General features: G+C 39.3%; 1 long non-coding RNA gene across 1 annotated transcript; it reads right to left on the bottom strand.

Moving 5' to 3' along the window:
• Positions 1-13,144: 13,144 nt before the first annotated feature.
• LOC121374898 lies at positions 13,145-15,690 on the bottom strand. Its single transcript, XR_005958260.1, has 3 exons — positions 15,455-15,690; positions 14,111-14,274; positions 13,145-13,422 (listed from the first exon to the last, which is right to left on the bottom strand). It is a non-coding gene; the product is annotated as an uncharacterized LOC121374898 (long non-coding RNA).
• Between the last annotated feature and the right edge of the window lie 240 nt (positions 15,691-15,930).

The raw sequence follows: 15,930 nt of genomic DNA on the forward strand, positions 1-15,930 counted from the left end.
ATCTTAACAATGGCAACAGATTCTTCATTGTCCCTTTAATGGTTAAGCTCCAGTCACACTGTCCCGGTGATGGCCACGGTATCCCACGGTAGGTCCCAGTGCTATGAACCGTATCTCACCGTAGCTCTGTGTCACGGGGATTCTATAATACCCGTAACTGAATAAAACACGATTATCCAAATCTCTCTCCTAACTGTATATCTATTAGATCTCTCTGTAACAGGCGGTTAAACCCTAGTATGGCTCGTCTAGGTATGATCAGAGATACGATCTTATATAAAGTATATATTATTATAGCACGTTTAGTTCACTAGAAACACAACAAAACACAATACATTTTGGAATCTGTATTAACCTACTCTGACAAATGTACCTTCGTAGTAGTTAATTAATAACAACAATAATAACAACCCAGAACTGATCACTTAATTAGTTAATCTTTAGGTGTCTAGCTTACACAATATGCTAATCACTTCACCGTGACACAACACCCACACGTGTGATAATTGAGAACCGCTTCCAGGGGAACTTAATTAATAAAGGAATTACAGCTCTATTCCTAACTGGTTAATTTTTAATTAACCCTTACTACTCATTCAGTAACGTGTGATAACTGAGAAACGCTTCTTGGAGAACTTAATTAATAAAGGAATTACAGCTCTATTCCTAACTGGTTAATTTTTAATTAACCCTAACTACTCCTTCAGTAACCTTGTAACACAGAATTAATACTGGTACCTATCACAATAAAGACAATAACCTACAGTTTACCTGGGTCTTCTAGGATGACTGGCTAAGCTTTATATTACCAAATACTCATATAATGTTAGAACAAAAAGTCTACGATTTACTTCGCCAGATGACCGAAGACACTGTCTAAAGAATATTGGTATAATACAGTATTAAAATATTTAAAAGTCACATCAATCACATCAAGGTTATACAACAAAGCAGAAATGATATTTACCAAGTCCTAACGGACTACGTTCCCAGGAAGCTTTCCTTTTTGGTTCTCCCATAACTCTAAAACACTAGCTATTTATTATAAAATCAGAATATCGCCTGGGGGTACAAGGCGGCACCGAATCTTACCATCTCATATTCCACCTCTTCCAGACTCGGTATAATTTCTCTGATCGCCAGACTTACTGACGCCTTGGTCGCCAAAATCACGGTCGTCGAAACCGCACTCGCAGAGGTATTACGTAACTACTCGCCACATGGCCTCCGCACCTGGCTGGATGTGTACGATCGCGCGGAGGTATTACGTATCAAGTTGCCCATCTGGGCTTAAGTGCAGTTAAACTGCACACGGCCCTCTAACACAATTAATATCGCCACAGGCGAAAACAAATTAAGAGCATGTACCGTCACACTCTGGCTCCAATTTTGTCCAAAAAGACAGTCTGTCACGGTGGCGCTAAGGTTATTATACGGTGAGCCACGGTAATCCACGGATTCACTACGGAAGACCACGGTATTGCTATGGACTCCACTACGGTTCCCCACGGTAGCGCTGCCTGCGACAACTACGGTGTCGTCAAGGGCCATGAAGGTGGTGCTACGGTTTGTCAATATTACCCAAGCCCCCCCCCCCCCCATTTCAAGCACCGTGGGTCACAATAGCCATACACCGTGACAGTGTGTCTGACGCTTTACATATTCACTAAAACATAAATATAACCTTTACCATGGTGCAAGGTAGAAAAAAGTAGTAATAAAATAGCTGTACCACTGAGAAGCTACTTGGCGTCTACTGTACACACGTAAAACAATGACCGACTGGTCCACTATCTTATACTAGTCTACAGCCCGTACTCATCTTGTTTTCCAGGATAAAAAGCAGACACACAAGGCAGACAGATTGTTTAATAAAGTCTCACCTCAGTTATAAAACATACATCACTAAATGTCATATCTAACACGAGAGACAGAGACGCGTACACACACACACAGACACATTCACACACACACACACACACACACACACACACATTCACACACACTCACACACACACACACACACACACACCGTCCAGTTGACGTTTTAGTTCTCTCTCTCTCTCTCTCTCTCTCTCTCTCTCTCTCTCTCTCTCTCTCTCTCTCTCTCTCTCTCTCTCTCTCTCTCTCTCTCTCTCTCCGGACATTTTGACGGTTATCATCACTGGCAGAGAGCGATCATAACCGTCCAAATTTCCATCTAGGTCTTTAACTGTGGAGTACTCGGGATATTCCATTCTAGTATGGGACAGGACTGTATTCCACGCTTGTCGTCTGTTGAGCTATCTCGGTATCACCCGAGCGCAGGGTACAGAGAACCTGCAGCGTTTACCGGGTAATCATACACTCGATCGGGAAACACACCGATAATCGCACCAGTGAAGTGGGTAAAACTCTGTGCATGTTACACCTCCCCATTGGGTTGGAGCCGGTGTTTCGTGATATTTTGACTCCCATACAAAAAAAACTGACCCCCGGTCACTTTTCTACGGCAAAAGAGTCAGTTTTCTATAGTAGGAAAATGAGTCCCTGATGAAGAACCCGTAGTACTACGACTCCCCACACGTTGTAAACTGACCCCCGATAGAATAATGACTCCTGTTTAAATTATAGAAAATATTCTCAGTGGGATTTTAACAAGTTTCTACTCCAGTTATTAGACTTTAAATGGTTTTTAATTTGCAGTCAATTTTCTCTATAACAGCCACCCGAAGGACCTTAAAGGTGGACTCTCTGAGCAAGATACCCTTAAACAGTTTAAAATAGATGCAGATATAGTGTGAAACTATAGAACATGCCTGATCTGTCCATTATAGGCAGGTGGTTATGTACGATTCCAAAAGTGTATTTGATCCAATCTACTCACCCACAACATGCGATTAGAAAATACGTGTTACAAGTTTGATTACCAACTTCTTTTTGCAAGTCTTATCTTTCCATCATTGTATATTGTTTATGCAATTAGACCCTCGTGCTCCATTATATTTTATCCAAAAAAAGGAGAAAATGGCGAATCAGCAAAGGCGGATCGGGGGGGGGGGGGAGGGCCCTGCCCCCCTTAAATTTTGCGATAGTTATAATTTTATTATATATTAATTTTATTTCTTTTTTTTTACGATCCCCTCCAAACCTCCCCCAAAGTTCCCTTGGCATTCCACCTCATGTCATTGCCCCCCCACCCCAAATGGATTTTCTGGATCCGCCACTGTAATCATACTTCTCAAAAAATATATGTATCCATGTGTGTGTGTGTGTGTGTGTGTGTGCACGCACGCACGCATGCATGACTTTAAAAAAGGTATTAACAATTTCTGATGGTTCGTCGCGAAAGGTCTTGTATACACACGTACTGGCTTCGACTCGTATCAGATCTAGGCCCAGGCCAAGTGTGACAATAGTAATAATAACATGTGATTTCCAGTTTCAAGTCAACCAGTATAACTGTCGAATAACAACAAAGCAGGTTGACCCCATCGTCCAAGCGGAACAAATATTTCTATGCTTGTCTCATCTTACTGGCGATAATATAAACGATTTTTAAGACACTATATACACAGTGGAGCAGACGAGAGATCGAATTTCAGAAAGTCACGTTTAGAGCGATTGTCTGTTTATACAATTCGTAGGAGGACATAATGCAACATCCTAGTAATTGAGCCAGTTGGGTTTTCCCGTTCCAACCACGTTTATCTGAATGGTAAAGACCGTGAAATTAGCAATTTATTTTGTGAAATTACATTGTGGAAAATATTTTAATAATAAAAAATATGATACAAATAAAAGCCCTGAAACGTCGTGGTGTCCAGAGACAACCGAGTATATTTAAGTTGAAAGTATGGACGGGTTTTATTTAATTTGAAAGTATGGAGGGGTGGGAGCCACTATCGGTGCGATGGTCTGAGAAATGAAAATACATGTATTTGAAAGCAAGCCCGAGGTCGGGGGCACGTTCCTTCGAGAATTTAAAAACATAATTTTCAGATGTTAAATGGCATTTTCAGCCTTCTATGCATAGTAACAGGGAAATGTGTGAGTGTGCGTGCGTGCGCGCGTGTGTGTGTTTGTGTGTGTGGGGGGGGGGGGGGGGGTGACCACTGCACCCATCCACTCACTGTTCTGCGGCCTCTGGTGTGAAGGCGTAAAATAAAAGTTCTAATTAAAAACTAATCTGTTACCCATTTACTTCAGTTGAGACAAAAGTTAATATAATAAAGAGTAATCTAAAATGATAGCATTAATAATTTACCTGTGGCGGACTTCCATGGCGGTTATCTGCAAGAGGTGAACACTTCTGTCTCACATAACGAAATCCAGTTCTAATAAACTTCTGGGTTTAGTGCATAAGAAAAACATATCTTACCTATGTATAGATTTCGTAAAAATACTCCGCGTTGTCGAAATCTTCATTACTGTCCGTAACACCATTGCACGCTCCAGTGAAGTTATGGGAAGTAAAGGGGAATACCCGATACAGCATAACCAAGCCAGTATTTTAACGTGTAACTTAAACATAGCTCAGTCGGTAGAGCGTTCGCTTGAGGTTCCTGCAATTAATTCGTAGTGCGAACCCCGTCAGTGGACCCATTCTTTGGTTAGATGTTTTTTCTAGTCCCAACGAGTGCTCCACGACTTGTATATGGAAGGTTGTGGTGTGTGCTGTCCTGTCTAAAAAAGTGCATTTAATTTGTCTGGGGAGGGCAGTGCAGTGTTCGAAAAGGTCACCCGCGCCTGAACTACCAACATTAATGCTTGACTACGAATAGTCGATATTCAATAAAGTAATGCAGTCATAAATGTGTACATGGGGATTCTTTTTAAGGAGTAACGGGATTTAGATCAGTTTTGGTTGAGTGTTCACTTGAGATACTTGCGTCGCAGGATCCAACCAACTCGGTGGACCCATTTGGGTTGTTTCTCTGATTGGTGCTTTGTTTCTCGTTACAAGATCTCTCCAGTGCACCTCAACTGGTATGTGCTTTCCCGTCTCTGTGGAAACTCTCACACACTATCACACTCTCATGAAAGATTGCTACTTTATCTTATCGGTGCGAATAAGCTAGCGGCCGTTTTTTTCGGTGCGAATAAGCTAGTTTTTTTTGTCTTTTTCTCTGTTGACCAAATGTCCAAATAACCATATTATGTGCTAGACACCAAATAGCTGTTCTCGTTCCAGCCAGTCCTCTACAACTGGTGTAACAAAGGCCGTGGTATGTACTACCCTGGCTGTTGGATGGTGCTTATAAAAGATCCCTTGCTGCTAATCGAAAAGAGTAGCCCATGAAGTGGCGACGGCAGGTTTCCTCTCTCAATATCTGTGTTGTCCTTAATCATATGTCTGACGTCATATAATCGTACATACAATGTATTGAGTGCGTCGTTAAATAAAACATTTTCTTCCTTCCTTCTTCCAAATAGTTGTAGTCCGAAATAGGCTGAAGTATCGTTATAAATAGTGCTAATCCAATGAAATAACATCCGCCTGGGTCAAATATCGAGGTGCACCCAACTTGTGATAATAAATGTGACAGCCAGTGTTTATTGTCTTTCTTCTTATTATTATTATTAATATCAATGATAATAATAATAATAATAATAATAATAGTAATATTGTTATTGTTGTTATTATTATTATTTATTTTTTTGGCGGGGAGGGGGGGGGGCAATAATTGTATGCTATTTTATTTCATATTCTTTTATATATCTAACTATAGTATTAGTACTTGTGATTTCTGTTTGGGGGTACCTGTGCTTCCCCCTCCAACCACCCATCCCCATTTTCTTTCCAATAGAGTAAATTTGCGGTGCCAATATTTGTTTCTTTTTTCTTCTTTTTTTTGGTGTACTGCCTGGGTGTGTTAATACGCTGCTTATTATATCAGTGTTATTAGTAAACGTTTTCTTTATCACCAATAGGAATTGATTCAGTACATTGGAACCATGACCCCAACCTCCGTTTGTCAGTCTGATCATTCGTCAAATCTATCGACAGTCACCAAGTGGCTCCGGAACAGGCCTCTGAAAATTGTGAGAACGGTCGTTTGGTTCACGTGTTGCTCTTGCATTATTAATTAATAAAATATGCCTTTTATATCTTTTGCCATTCATTTATTAAAGCAAGCACATAAATTACATTAATGTTTATTTTAATTAATTTTGGTGTATTTTTAATGAAAAACAAGTGCCCCGAAAATGGTAAAAAATCACAACTTGGTGGTAACCACTCTTCATGTCAAGGACAGAAAGCATCTTTGAACCTGGCAACCGATCAAAAATGTCCTCTGTTCTTGGCAAAGCATCCTTGATAGTGCGTTGGTTGAGCATCCTGTAATCCACACACATGCGTTGACTACCATCAGGTTTCCTGGCTATGACCACAGGTCTGTTCGGGGGAAGTAACATAATTTATATATGATGCTTGATATCATGATATATCATTAATATGTTGTAGGGGCGGACGTTGCCTAGTGGTAAGGCACTCGCTCAATGCGTGGTCGGTGTGCACGACTGGTATATAAAAGGCCGTGGTATGTACTACCCTGTCTGTAGGATGATGCATATAAAAGATCCCTTGCTGCTAATAGAAAAGAGTAGCCCACGAAGTGGCGACAGCGGATTTCCTCGCTCGATATCGTTATGGTCCTTAACCATATGTCTAACGCCATATAACCGTAAATAAAATGTGTTGAGTGCGTCTTTAAATAAAATATTTCTACATTTCTATTAATATGTTGTATAAAAGTAGAAGAGCTTTAAAAGGAATTAATCGTGAGGTGCAGAAAATTACCTCTATTTTGAAAATTTTATTTCATGGGAAACGTGATGGGTCATCAGAGGATTCATTTTATAAATATTTAATTATTTTTTAAATATTTGTTTCTCTTCAGCTGTGCTTGTCATGTGATACAAACGTCACATCACACACCTTAATAATGAAAAACTTTTTTAAAAAAACCCCAATAATTTTGGATTGCATTGCTACGTACTTTATGCTTTTTAGATGCTAATATGTTCACCTTAAGTGCATAAGGTAGTTATTCTCTTAAGGTGATCTTAGCGCTAAGTTCACCTTAAGTGCATACGGTAGTTATGCTCTTAATGTGATCTTAGCGCCAAGATCTCTTCGTTAAACGGGTCACAGGAAAAGGTTGGGGTAAGGTGAAGGCAGGATCGTCCACACTGGTAGGTGCAAGGTAGCACAGGCAGCTAGACCGGGGTCGGAAGTGAATGACCACCAGTGTTGACTCAACTGACCTAAATTTATATAGTAGCCAATTTGTATTCCAATATGGTGCATCGACGGACGAGTTAACCGTAAGCATTTTTCTATATTACATAAATGGGTATTTCGACCTCAGAATACGTTTAGCAATATTTCTGTGAAATACAATTCCTTGAAATAATATTCTATGCACGTGTGTGTGTGCGCGCGCGCATGCAGACGTTCCTTTGTTTACGGAGATTATAGAAAGGTTTTTGTGTGCCAGTCCACTTACAAACGGAGTTGGATCCATATATCGTGGTCAAGATTAGCTGTGTTCTGTACACAAACCACCGGTCATCGAGCCATGGGTTGTGTACTCTCACGACGTCATAACTAACTAACTAACTAACTAAAGATTCACTATTACGCTGAGTTACATGAGAGATAATATTTTATGGGCACGTTTCTTTTCGCCATTGAATATACCCTCTGAGCTCTGTCTTATGCAGTCCTAGATGGGTGAAATCATTGTTGGTAGTGTTGGTCCTTTTACGAATTAAGAAAAATGTATTGTCTTGGGCAGTGGTAGTTCGCTCCCGCCATGGAACCGTGGACTGGCGATGCCAGAACATGGATCCATGGTGGGCGTGCCTGAACCATATATGGATAGGGGCACGAGAAAATAGTTCCAGTTCCAGTGGTAGTCCTCCTACAGAGTCAAACCGATGAATGATCTTGGGGAGTGGTAGTCCTCCTTCAGAATAAGAAGGATAAATCATTTTGGGGAAGTGGCCTAGTCTTACAATATAAAAAGATAATCATGAGAGTGACAGTCATACAACAGAATGAATGAATGAATGTTTAACGACACCCCAGCACGAAAAATACATCGGCTATTGGGTGTCAAACTATGGTAATGCAAATAAATAAAGTGATGATCAACATCAACATAAAAATTCAAGGTTTAAACAAAAACAGTGTAAAGAACTGTGCAAACATACAAATACAAATATCACAGAATTTTACGGACACCGAATTTTACTCTAAACTTCAATTTGTGCTGTATTGGCCATTCTCAAAGAGAATGTTACACCCCTGCACCACGGTGAGGTTACAGCACACGCAGGGGCAGTCATACAATGCATGCATGCAGACTTGGAAAGTGGCAGTCCTCCTACAATTTAAAAATGCAGTCTAGAGGAGGGATAGTCCTTCCATAGCGTAACACGACGAAATCATGGGGAGTGGCCGTCCTCCTATAATAAAAATGTATCGCCTTGGGAATGAGTTTTAGAAAATTAAACTGATGAATTGTCTTTGAGTGGCAGTCCTTCTACAAAGTCAAAAATACTGTAGACGGTGCAAACAACAGGGATTCATGAGAGCAATCAGGACCTTGCCAAAGCCTCCCTTTGACTGACCTATGTAGAGATATGATTTCGATTGAGATAACTATTTTGTTATTCATACTTATGTTGTTAAAGTGAGAGTGCAAAAATTGTAACTATATAATGTCAACAAGTAACAGACAGAAAAAAAATCTTTATTCATCTCAACTTGTAAACAAAATAAAAACAAAGCAAAAAACAATCGTTATAATAAAAGTACATGAACAAAAAGTGCACAACTATATAGTTACACAAGAGTATTTAATATGAGAGACTAATAAAAATGTGTTTTGTTTAACGACACCACTAGGTCACATTGATTTATTAATCATCGGCTATTGGATGTCAAACATTTGATAATTCTGACACGTAGTCATCAGAGAAAACCCGCTACATTTCTTTTAATGCAGCAAGGGATCTTTTATATGCACTTTCTAATAGACAGAAAAGCACATACCACGGCCTTTGACCAGTTGGAACAACAAGAAACTAATAAGTTGAATGGATCCACCGAGGTGGTTCGATCTTGTGACGCAAGCACCTCAAGCGAGCACTCAACCGACTGAGCTAAATCCCGCTCTGGCACCCCTCCCCCCACAACAACTATATAGTTACACAGGGGTATTTAATATGAGATACGGTAATATTATATTACATGAAACAAAGTTTAAAAAATATATATATATTACCTTATGAACAAAAGGAAAAACAAAACAATCGTAATGATAAAACAAATACACAACTATATAGTTATATAAGGGTATTTAATATGAGAGTCTGTACTATTACATTAAATGGGGCGTTTTTATTAGTTTGACCTTATTAACAAAATTAAAAACAACCGTAACAATCAAAGTACGTCCAAGTACAATAAAAAGTATTCCGTTGTGAAAACGGACGTTATAGCCACTCCGGATACTATTTTACCTTTCTCCCTATTATATCAAATTCAAATTATCTCACCCCCAGCCCCGTTCTGTTCACACACACACACACACACACACACACACACACACACACACACACACACACACACAGAGACACACACACACACACACACACATATATATATATATATATATATATATATATATATATATATATATATATATATATATATATATATATATATATATAATATGTTACAGTCAGTCTATGAAACCAGTCATTACGCGTAATGCCTAAACAAATCAGTCATTTCGCGAAGTGCCTGTGACCACCAGGCAATACGCGGAATGACTGAAAATTCCAGGCATTTCACGAAATGACTGAAAATCATGGCCAGCCATTACGCAAAATTACTAAAGTGATTCAAGTCTTATTGTTGACACTTTTATACAGGCTTTTGGTGTTAAATATTGATAAAACAAGGATAAGTATATTGATTATACAATTTAAAATACTACTTAATATTAATTATTTATTATTATACAATAACTTAAATATTCAACTTTTGCTATAGTTTCAGAATAAAAAATCTTATAAAAACATGCTTAATAAAACTTAATATTACTAAGAAAAGGTTCTGGTAATTAATGTTTCTCTGGTTTATTATTAAACAAACAACACAGAATCTGCTATATATGACTTTCATCTCTATAAAACTAAACATGTTTCTGGGGTTTACTCATAAGTTCTTCTGTTGCAACCAGTACATGATGGCAGAGTCCTATGAAGATAAATTTAAAACTGAGCTTTTCAAAAAGTATGAAGTTTGTAGACATGGATACTATCTGTTATCAAAGTAAGTGTGTTTCAATACATCCAATGCCCATGTACTAGCGATGTGGTGATTCATTGATAAATTCTAATACTACAATATTTCTCTGTGATAAATGCAGCATTCTATTGATACTTAAAGCGACAATGTAAGCTACAGGGATATGTTAGGTGTGATTGTGCTTGTCCTAAGAGATGCGAGTCCAATCGATGCAAATGTTTTAAAACCAAAATTCAATGTTCCAGTCGTTGTCATGGTAGCCTTGTGTGCAAAAACAAGTGACCTTTCTATACCAATATGTTACTTTCATGATTTGACACCGACTACTTGGTAACATTCAACTTCATCTTCCTGTACAACTTCTGAAATGATTTGATTTGAGTTTAAATAAAGCGTTACATTAGGACTTGAGTGTTGTGGTATTATAGATAGCACCTTAGTCATTTTGCGTAATGGCTGGCCATGATTTTCAGTCATTTCGTGAAATGCCTGGAATTTTCAGTCATTTCGCGTATTGCCTGGTGGTCACAGGCACTCCGTGAAATGACTGATTTGTTTAGGCATTACGCGTAATGACTGGTTTCACCGATTGACTGTAATATATATATATATATATATATATATATATATATATATATATATATATATATATATACACCCGTTCTTAAAAACTCCAGGCTCCAGGCTCGAGACTTGCATGCCACATGTATCGATGAGAGTTTATTGTAAACAGCGAGACGATACTTGACACTTTTGTAAGCACAGCTCTGATCCAGGTTAGATATGTTTCTCAACGAAAATAAATTTGCTATTACAACGAAGTAAGGAAATGTTTTATTTAACGAGGCACTCAACACATTTTATTTACGGTTATATGGCGTCAGACATATGGTTGAGGACCACAGGTATTGAAGGAGGAAACCCACTGTCGCCACTTCATGGGCTACTCTTTTTCGATTGGCAGCAAGGGATCTTTTATATGTATCATCCCATAGACAGGATAGCACATACCACGACCTTTGATGTACCAGTCATGGTGCACTGGCTGAAGCGAGAAATAGCCCAATGGGCCCACCGACGGGGATCGATCCCAAACCGACCAGTTTGGGCTTCTTACAAATATTAAGACGACCAGAAACACATTGAATATACAGACACTGATATGTAAGTTTAATCGTAGAAATGTTTTATTAGTCGGAAACATCTTACGATGCCGCAAACTCAGTAATGTCCCTTTAACACTTACGCAAATAAAGGGTTCACACATAGCAATATGTACATGGGTGTATAAGTTAAATACATCATGGGCCGAATTTAAGAATCCTGTTTTTCTTAAACATAAAGCATAGTAAAATGTATGTAGTTACACGCGTGTAAGACATATACACTATTAAACAGGCTTTGTAAATTCGGCCCGATATCAAACCAAAGTATGGCCGGTATGCTTAACTGCGGTGCTTACAAGTTATATTATGCTAATACTGACCATAACTAGTGTTATAACACAACTTGTAATAAACACAACACTAATAATAATAATAATGATAACATTAATAATCATAATAATGCTTTTCTAAGTACTACTTTTCTGAGTAATGCTTTTAAAATAAGTTCGCCTGTACATGAAAGCCACTGCCTATTTAGAAGCCAGGGACCCATTTCGTAAAATATCGTAAACGTAAATAGTGTGAGCGCCAGATTGCGTCACATCACAAATTACATCTTTACCTTACACCACTCGTTCCACCTATTTTATGAATAGGTTATGATGTACCATTGCTGACTACAAATCATTTCATTTATTTCATCTTATTTTCGTGCTTATATTCAATTAAGGTTCAAGCACGCTGGCCTGGGCACACCTCAGTTATCTGGGCTGTCTGTCCAGGACAGTGGGTTAGTTGTTAATTGTCAGTAGTTAGTGAGAGAGAAGAGGGTGTAGTGGCCTTATACTTATCCATTGAGTCGTTAAAACTCGCTCTGGGTGGGAGCCGGTACCGGGCTGCGATCCCTGTATCTACCAGGCTTATGTCCGATGGCTTAACCACGACACCAATGGAGGCCGGTTACAAATCAGGACGCTGCATCGAACTTTGACCCTGTTTAACCATGAGACCATGTCTTAAAAATCAGAACACACTGTACTAGGACCTCCACGAGACCAAAACTCGACCCGGACCCGAGTACCCGACACTTATACTAACTGATAATGAGGCTGGAATAAAGTAAAATATCATTATGTATCTTAATTCCAGCGCTGAACATTGATGCCAAATAATGCCATTGTATTGCATTCAACACATCCGACTTTTGTTTTCCCTTCATGGCTCATAGCCCTATAATGTATCCGACGGCAAGCATATGGCAAAGTGACGTAAAAAAAGATATAATAAAAATAACCGTCCATGCGGAGAATCTTTTTTGGGGTGCATAGATACCTCGCAGTGTCCGGTGGAGCGTCAATTTGACATTAGTGTAAAAGGGTTTTTGGGGGGTATACGACTAAACCACAATGCGTATTGCTTCTAACTAATACATACTTAATTTTCTATCGTGGGGGTTTGGTTGGTAAGTTCGTTGAGAAGGTCGCCCACACATTCAGTGCCGCTGTAGTGCAAAGACAGAAAAGGGTTTGGGGTGGGTGGAACGGAGAATCGCCCAGAATCGTGCACGACAGAAAAGGGTTTGGGAGTGGGTGCAAGACAGCCCACGCTGGTAGTGCAAGACAGCACCAGCAGGGACATTCATTCGTGGTGCTATTGAATTTTGAATGACCCCTAGTCCAAAATATTAAAAGATTGCGAAGTTTTCATGAGGTAATTTGGCGCGCATTATTTGGAACGGTCCATCTTAAAAAGGAATGGAGCTACTTGAGTAAGTTTGCCGAATGGTAGCTCCTTCGTGATGACTGTGGATTATACACGAAGTATAGGAGCGTCAGTCTTAAAATAATGGTTAACTAACAGACTGGTTCTCGCTATGAATGCTTCCAGATGGTCCACAGGGCGGTGGTGCCATCTCTACAAGGTCGGCTGGAATGTGGTCGTAATTGGACATTCGTGATACATCGTATGGATCCATCGGCGACTCGTTATGCACTGCTGTGATGTAACCTGTGCAAAAAAAGAGGAGAAAATAAAACATACAAAAACAAGTACATGAAGTTACAGATTGCATGTGGAAACTTAAAATACATAAGAGTTAACATAGTTAAGGATGTACGGTGAGAATGGACCCGTGAATAATTCACGAGTCATGATCAATCTTAAATATGTAATTGTTTTCGTAGTGGAGAAGATTAGGGCCCCGTTCCACGAAGCGATCTTAGCCTTAAGATCAACTTAAGTGCATAGGGTAGCTATGCGCTTACAGTAATCTTAGGGCTAAGATTGCTTCGTGGAACGGGTCCCAGATCTGTACAAATAATTGATGAGCCATCTGAAAACGTAAATACATAATCATTGTTTACGTTGTGGATAATGTACGAGTGGGTGTAGATCAATCAACAATAATTGATCAGCTATATTAAAATATAAATGTATAATTGTTTGCGTGGTGTAGAATGTACGAAGAAAGTAGAGCCGTGAGAATCAATTCAAGATCATTCACCAATCCATTCTTCATTAAATATATCAGACGACTGCCAAAGTTATGATTTTAGTTTTTGTAATGACGAATTTGGCTAAAATCGCAAGGCATATATAAAAGACTGTTAACTCAAAATAAGCCTTTTCCTATCCTAGCAGGAAGACAAGAGGCACCTCCTAAAACATCGGTAAAACACGTCTGAGTTGTACTTACCCGGAGTCATCTTGTACTGCATCGCACGGTTGACGTAATGGTTGTGTCTGGCCTTCCACCTGCAGTGTATGACAAGACACGCCACTCCCAGGAGCAGTATGAGCAGGCCCTCCACCGAGACCCCAACAATCAGCGGCAGGTTGTTGGTCCTCTCCTCTACAGGTCTACAACAGTAATATATGGTGTGTTATTCCATCCACTGGTGTAGCCACGATTTTATATTGGAGGGGGGGGGGGGGGGGGGGCAACCCACACTATGTAGGTATGTTTTTATAAAATTTAATGCAGTTTTTTAAAATATAAAATGGATACACCATTTGATTGATGGCATGGTCCCTGCGGCTCCCCACCCCCTCCCTACGCCACTGATTCCATCATAACATAGTACCTGTGATAGTATCTATGCAAGTACAGGTTTTCACTGTGTAACGCCTGATAAGCTAAACAGTCTTATCTCAAACACGCTAATATCGACCATATATTGTGCAAACCTTGATTAACTAAACAGTCGTATATCGAACACGCTAATCTCGATCATATTTTGTGGTCCATGGTGAGAGTGAATGAGAGAGTGAATGAGAGAGAGAGAGAGAGAGAGAGAGAGAGAGAGAAACAGAGAGAAAGAGAGAGAGAGAGAGAGAGAGAGAGAGAGAGAGAGAGAGAGAGAGAGAGAGAGAGAGAGAGAGAGAGAGAGATACATATATGGAGACAGCTATTATTGATAGATGGAGTGACGGATGGATGGACAGACGGGGATTATGAGTGCGTTTGTGGTTAATGTATATAAAAAGACAAACAGGTAGATAGACATACATACATACATACATACATACATACACGCACGCACTCACGCACGCACGCACACAGACATGCATGCAGTACATGGATATTCATACATACATACATAACTCGGTAGTCGAAAGCGTATCGTGACAAGGTGCGGGTAGTCCGGTGCCACAGGTTCGGGTCCCAGCAATGGCAAGACCCAATGTGTTAGGCCAGAAACGATTTAATTATCCCCTGCGCCATTCATGCATACATACATACATACATACACACCTACCCACATACATACATACACACACCTACCCACATACATACATACACACACCTACCCACATACATATATACATACATACACACACCTACCCACATACATACATACAAACACACACCCACCCACCCACATACATACATACACATACATACATACATACAGACATACGTACACACACACACACACACACACATACATACATACATACATACATACATGCTTACGCACTTAGGGTGACCTTAGCGTTAAGATCGCTCCGTGAAACGGGGTCCAGGATAATAACTTACTTGGGTTTTGACAGAAATGTTTGACATCTGTTGCACTGTACTTCGTTAGGACATCTGGAAGCTAAGGTGTCTAATGCCTTTATGTTCCTCTCGTCAAAACTAAACTGATTATCCGTCCATACCCCAATCTGGGTTTTGTTTAAATGAAAAAAAACAAAAACAATACAAATATATTTCTAAAATCTCTTTTAGATCGTTTTAAAATCGTTTTAAAAATCTGAAACAAAAATGAGAAACAAAACAAATCAGAAGAAAAAAAAATATATATAAGAAAAAAAAAGAACGAAAGCTACATACAGTAAAATAATTATTAATCCATTTAAACCACGAGCGCTTTCATTATCATCAGAAGTTTGTTGTGTTTAACGACACCACTAGAGCACACTGATTAATTAATCATCGGCTACTGGATATCAAACATTTGATAATTCTGACACGTAGTCATCAGAGGAAACCCGCTACATTTTTCCATTAGC

The sequence above is a fragment of the Gigantopelta aegis genome, chromosome 6 (assembly GCF_016097555.1).
Source record: "Gigantopelta aegis isolate Gae_Host chromosome 6, Gae_host_genome, whole genome shotgun sequence".
Classification (NCBI taxonomy): Eukaryota; Metazoa; Mollusca; class Gastropoda; order Neomphalida; family Peltospiridae; genus Gigantopelta; species Gigantopelta aegis.